Source organism: Rutidosis leptorrhynchoides, chromosome 4 (assembly GCF_046630445.1).
Source record: "Rutidosis leptorrhynchoides isolate AG116_Rl617_1_P2 chromosome 4, CSIRO_AGI_Rlap_v1, whole genome shotgun sequence".
NCBI classification, from domain to species: Eukaryota; Viridiplantae; Streptophyta; class Magnoliopsida; order Asterales; family Asteraceae; genus Rutidosis; species Rutidosis leptorrhynchoides.
Genome location: NC_092336.1, coordinates 573,695,092 through 573,702,021, shown reverse-complemented (window position 1 = coordinate 573,702,021; position 6,930 = coordinate 573,695,092).

Genomic DNA, 6,930 nt, shown 5'->3' with positions numbered 1-6,930 from the left:
TCAGCTGTCCTCGTTAGTAACCTACAACTAGTTGTCCACAGTTAGATGTACAGAAATAAATCGATAAATATTATCTTGAATCAATCCACGACCCAGTGTATACGTATCTCAGTATTGATCACAACTCAAACTATATATATTTTGGAATCAACCTCAACCCTGTATAGCTAACTCCAACATTCACATATAGAGTGTCTATGGTTGTTCCGAAATATATATAGATGTGTCGACATGATAGGTCGAAACATTGTATACGTGCCTATGGTATCTCAAGATTACATAATATACAATACAAGTTGATTAAGTTATGGTTGGAATAGATTTGTTACCAATTTTCACGTAGCTAAAATGAGAAAAATTATCCAATCTTGTTTTACCCATAACTTCTTCATTTTAAATCCGTTTTGAGTGAATCAAATTCCTATGGTTTCATATTGAACTCTATTTTATGAATCTAAACAGAAAAAGTATAGGTTTATAATCGGAAAAATAAGTTACAAGTCATTTTTGTAAAGGTAGTCATTTCAGTCGAAAGAACGACGTCTAGATGACCATTTTAGAAAACATACTTCCACTTTGAGTTTAACCATAATTTTTGGATATAGTTTCATGTTCATAATAAAAATCATTTTCTCAGAATAACAACTTTTAAATCAAAGTTTATCATAGTTTTTAATTAACTAACCCAAAACAGCCCGTGGTGTTACTACGACGGCGTAAATCCGGTTTTACGGTGTTTTTCGTGTTTCCATGTTTTAAATCATTAAGTTAGCATATTATATAGATATAGAACATGTGTTTAGTTGATTTTAAAAGTCAAGTTAGAAGGATTAACTTTTGTTTGCGAACAAGTTTAGAATTAACTAAACTATGTTCTAGTGATTACAAGTTTAAACCTTCGAATAAGATAGCTTTATATGTATGAATCGAATGATGTTATGAACATCATTACTACCTTAAGTTCCTTGGATAAACCTACTGGAAAATAGAAAAATGGATCTAGCTTCAACGGATCCTTGGATGGCTCAAAGTTCTTGAAGCAGAATCATGACACGAAAACAAGTTCAAGTAAGATCATCACTTGAAATAAGATTGTTATAGTTATAGAAATTGTACCAAAGTTTGAATATGATTATTACCTTGTATTAGAATGATAACCTACTGTAAGAAACAAAGATTTCTTGAGGTTGGATGATCACCTTACAAGATTGGAAGTGAGCTAGCAAACTTGAAAGTATTCTTGATTTTATGTAACTAGAACTTGTAGAATTTATGAAGAACACTTAGAACTTGAAGATAGAACTTGAGAGAGATCAATTAGATGAAGAAAATTGAAGAATGAAAGTGTTTGTAGGTGTTTTTGGTCGTTGGTGTATGGATTAGATATAAAGGATATGTAATTTTGTTTTCATGTAAATAAGTCATGAATGATTACTCATATTTTTGTAATTTTATGAGATATTTCATGCTAGTTGCCAAATGATGGTTCCCACATGTGTTAGGTGACTCAAATGGGCTGCTAAGAGCTGATCATTGGAGTGTATATACCAATAGTACATACATCTAAAAGCTGTGTACTGTACGAGTACGAATACGGGTGCATACGAGTAGAATTGTTGATGAAACTGAACGAGGATGTAATTGTAAGCATTTTTGTTAAGTAGAAGTATTTTGATAAGTGTATTGAAGTCTTTCAAAAGTGTATAAATACATATTAAAACACTACATGTATATACATTTTAACTGAGTCGTTAAGTCATCGTTAGTCGTTACATGTAAGTGTTGTTTTGAAACCTTTAGGTTAACGATCTTGTTAAATGTTGTTAACCCAATGTTTATAATATCAAATGAGATTTTAAATTATTATATTATCATGATATTATCATGTATGAATATCTCTTAATATGATATGTATACATTAAATGTCTTTACAACGATAATCGTTACATATATGTCTCGTTTAAAAATCATTAAGTTAGTAGTCTTGTTTTTACATATGTAGTTCATTGTTAATATACTTTATGATATGTTTACTTATCATAGTATCATGTTAACTATATATATATATCCATATATATGTCATCATATAGTTTTTACAAGTTTTAACGTTCGTGAATCACCGGTCAACTTGGGTGGTCAATTGTCTATATGAAACATATTTCAATTAATCAAGTCTTAACAAGTTTGATTGCTTAACATGTTGGAAACATTTAATTATGTAAATATCAATCTCAATTAATATATATAAACATGGAAAAGTTCGGGTCACTACAGTACCTACCCGTTAAATAAATTTCGTCCCGAAATTTTAAGCTGTTGAAGGTGTTGACGAATCTTCTGGAAATAGATGCGGGTATTTCTTCTTCATCTGATCTTCACTCTCCCAGGTGAACTCGGGTCCTCTACGAGCATTCCATCGAACCTTAACAATTGGTATCTTGTTTTGCTTAAGTCTTTTAACCTCACGATCCATTATTTCGACGGGTTCTTCGATGAATTGAAGTTTTTCATTGATTTGGATTTCATCTAACGGAATAGTGAGATCTTCTTTAGCAAAACATTTCTTCAAATTCGAGACGTGGAAAGTGTTATGTACAGCCGCGAGTTGTTGAGGTAACTCAAGTCGGTAAGCTACTGGTCCGACACGATCAATAATCTTGAATGGTCCAATATACCTTGGATTTAATTTCCCTCGTTTACCAAATCGAACAACGCCTTTCCAAGGTGCAACTTTAAGCATGACCATCTCTCCAATTTCAAATTCTATATCTTTTCTTTTAATGTCAGCGTAGCTCTTTTGTCGACTTTGGGCGGTTTTCAACCGTTGTTGAATTTGGATGATCTTCTCGGTAGTTTCTTGTATAATCTCCGGACCCGTAATCTGTCTATCCCCCACTTCACTCCAACAAATCGGAGACCTGCACTTTCTACCATAAAGTGCTTCAAACGGCGCCATCTCAATGCTTGAATGGTAGCTGTTGTTGTAGGAAAATTCTGCTAACGGTAGATGTCGATCCCAACTGTTTCCGAAATCAATAACATATGCTCGTAGCATGTCTTCAAGCGTTTGTATCGTCCTTTTGCTCTGCCCATCAGTTTATGGATGATAGGCAGTACTCATGTCTAGACGAGTTCCTAATGCTTGCTGTAATGTCTGCCAGAATCTTGAAATAAATCTGCCATCCCTATCAGAGATAATAGAGATTGGTATTCCATGTCTGGAGACGACTTCCTTCAAATACAGTCGTGCTAACTTATCCATCTTGTCATCTTCTCTTATTGGCAGGAAGTGTGCTGATTTGGTGAGACGATCAACTATTACCCAAATAGTATCAAAACCACTTGCAGTCCTTGGCAATTTAGTGATGAAATCCATGGTAATGTTTTCCCATTTCCATTCCGGGATTTCGGGTTGTTGAAGTAGACCTGATGGTTTTTGATGCTCCGCTTTGACCTTAGAACACGTCAAACATTCTCCTACGTATTTAGCAACATCGGCTTTCATACCCGGCCACCAAAAATGTTTCTTGAGATCCTTGTATGTAGTGACCCGAACTTTTCCATGTTTATATAAATTAATTAAGATTGATATTTACATGATTAAATGTTTCCAACATGTTAAGCAATCAAACTTGTTAAGACTTGATTAATTGAAATATGTTTCATATAGACAATTGACCACCCAAGTTGACCGGTGATTCACGAACGTTAAAACTTATAAAAACTATACGATGACATATATATGGTTATATATATAGTTAACATGTTTTTATTATAAGTATGTATCTCATTAGGTATTTTAACAATGAGTTATATACATAAAAATGAGACTATTAATTTAAGAAACTCGAAAACGATATATATAACGATTATCGTTATAACAACGTCTTACTAGGTACATATGAATCATATTAAGATATTGATACACTTGGTTAATTATGTTAAATGATAAGTAAATATATTATTAAGTGTATTAACAATGAAATACATATGTAAAAATAAGGCTACTAACTTAATGATTTCGAAACGAGACATATATGTAACGATTATCGTTGTAACGACATTTAACTGTATATACATCATACTAAGATATATTATATATCATAATATCATGATAATATAATAATTTAACATCTCATTTGTTATAATAAACAATGGGTTAACAACATTCAACAAGATCGTTAACCTAAAGGTTTCAAAACAACATTTACATGTAACGACTAACGATGACTTAACGACTCAGTTAAAATGTATATACATGTAGTGTTTTAATATGTATTCATACACTTTTGAAAGACTTCAAGACACTTATCAAAATACTTCTACTTAACAAAAATGCTTACAATTACATCCTCGTTCAGTTTCATCAACAATTCTACTCGTATGCACCCGTATTCGTACTCGTACAATACACAGCTTTTAGATGTATGTACTATTGGTATATACACTCCAATGATCAGCTCTTAGCAGCCCATTTGAGTCACCTAACACATGTGGGAACCATCATTTGGCAACTAGCGTGAAATATCTCATAAAATTACAAAAATATGAGTAATCATTCATGACTTATTTACATGAAAACAAAATTACATATCCTTTATATCTAATCCATACACCAACGACCAAAAACACCTACAAACACTTTCATTCTTCAATTTTATTCATCTAATTGATCTCTCTCAAGTTCTATCTTCAAGTTCTAAGTGTTCTTCATAAATTTCAAAAGTTCTAGTTTCATAAAATCAAGAATACTTTCAAGTTTGCTAGCTCACTTCCAATCTTGTAAGGTGATCATCCAACCTCAAGAAATCTTTGTTTCTTACAGTAGGTTATCATTCTAATACAAGGTAATAATCATATTCAAACTTTGGTTCAATTTCTATAACTATAACAATCTTATTTCAAGTGATGATCTTACTTGAACTTGTTTTCGTGTCATGATTCTGCTTCAAGAACTTCGAGCCATCCAAGGATCCGTTGAAGCTAGATCCATTTTTCTCTTTTCCAGTAGGTTTATCCAAGGAACTTAAGGTAGTAATGATGTTCATAACATCATTCGATTCATACATATAAAGCTATCTTATTCGAAGGTTTAAACTTGTAATCACTAGAACATAGTTTAGTTAATTCTAAACTTGTTCGCAAACAAAAGTTAATCCTTCTAACTTGACTTTTAAAATCAACTAAACACATGTTCTATATCTATATGATATGCTAACTTAATGATTTAAAACCTGGAAACACGAAAAACACCGTAAAACCGGATTTACGCCGTCGTAGTAACACCGCGGGCTGTTTTGGGTTAGTTAATTAAAAACTATGATAAACTTTGATTTAAAAGTTGTTATTCTGAGAAAATGATTTTTATTATGAACATGAAACTATATCCAAAAATTATGGTTAAACTCAAAGTGGAAGTATGTTTTCTAAAATGGTCATCTAGACGTCGTTCTTTCGACTGAAATGACTACCTTTACAAAAACGACTTGTAACTTATTTTTCCGACTATAAAGCTATACTTTTTCTGATTAGATTCATAAAATAGAGTTCAATATGAAACCATAGCAATTTGATTCACTCAAAACGGATTTAAAATGAAGAAGTTATGGGTAAAACAAGATTGGATAATTTTTCTCATTTTAGCTACGTGAAAATTGGTAACAAATCTATTCCAACCATAACTTAATCAACTTGTATTGTATATTATGTAATCTTGAGATACCATAGACACGTATACAATGTTTCGACCTATCATGTCGACACATCTATATATATTTCGGAACAACCATAGACACTCTATATGTGAATGTTGGAGTTAGCTATACAGGGTTGAGGTTGATTCCAAAATATATATAGTTTGAGTTGTGATCAATACTGAGATACGTATACACTGGGTCGTGGATTGATTCAAGATAATATTTATCGATTTATTTCTGTACATCTAACTGTGGACAACTAGTTGTAGGTTACTAACGAGGACAGCTGACTTAATAAACTTAAAACATCAAAATATATTAAAAGTGTTGTAAATATATTTTGAACATACTTTGATATATATGTATATATTGTTATAGGTTCGTGAATCAACCAGTGGCCAAGTCTTACTTTCCGACGAAGTAAAAATCTGTGAAAGTGAGTTATAGTCCCACTTTTAAAATCTAATATTTTTGGGATGAGAATACATGCAGGTTTTATAAATGATTTACAAAATAGACACAAGTACGTGAAACTACATTCTATGGTTGAATTATCGAAATCGAATATTCCCCTTTTTATTAAGTCTGGTAATCTAAGAATTAGGGAACAGACACCCTAATTGACGCGAATCCTAAAGATAGATCTATTGGGCCTAACAAACCCCATCCAAAGTACCGGATGCTTTAGTACTTCGAAATTTATATCATATCCGAAGGGTGTCCCGGAATGATGGGGATATTCTTATATATGCATCTTGTTAATGTCGGTTACCAGGTGTTCACCATATGAATGATTTTTATCTCTATGTGTGGGATGTGTATTGAAATATGAAATCTTGTGGTCTATTATTATGATTTGATATATATAGGTTAAACCTATAACTCACCAACATTTTTGTTGACGTTTTAAGCATGTTTATTCTCAGGTGATTATTAAGAGCTTCCGCTGTCGCATACTTAAATAAGGACGAGATTTGGAGTCCATGCTTGTATGATATTGTGTAAAAACTGCATTCAAGAAACTTATTTTGTTGTAACATATTTGTATTGTAAACCATTATGTAATGGTCGTGTGTAAACAGGATATTTTAGATTATCATTATTTGATAATCTACGTAAAGCTTTTTAAAACCTTTATCTATGAAATAAAGGTTATGGTTTGTTTTAAAAATGAATGCTGTCTTTGAAAAATGTCTCATATAGAGGTCAAAACCTCGCAACGAAATCAATTAAT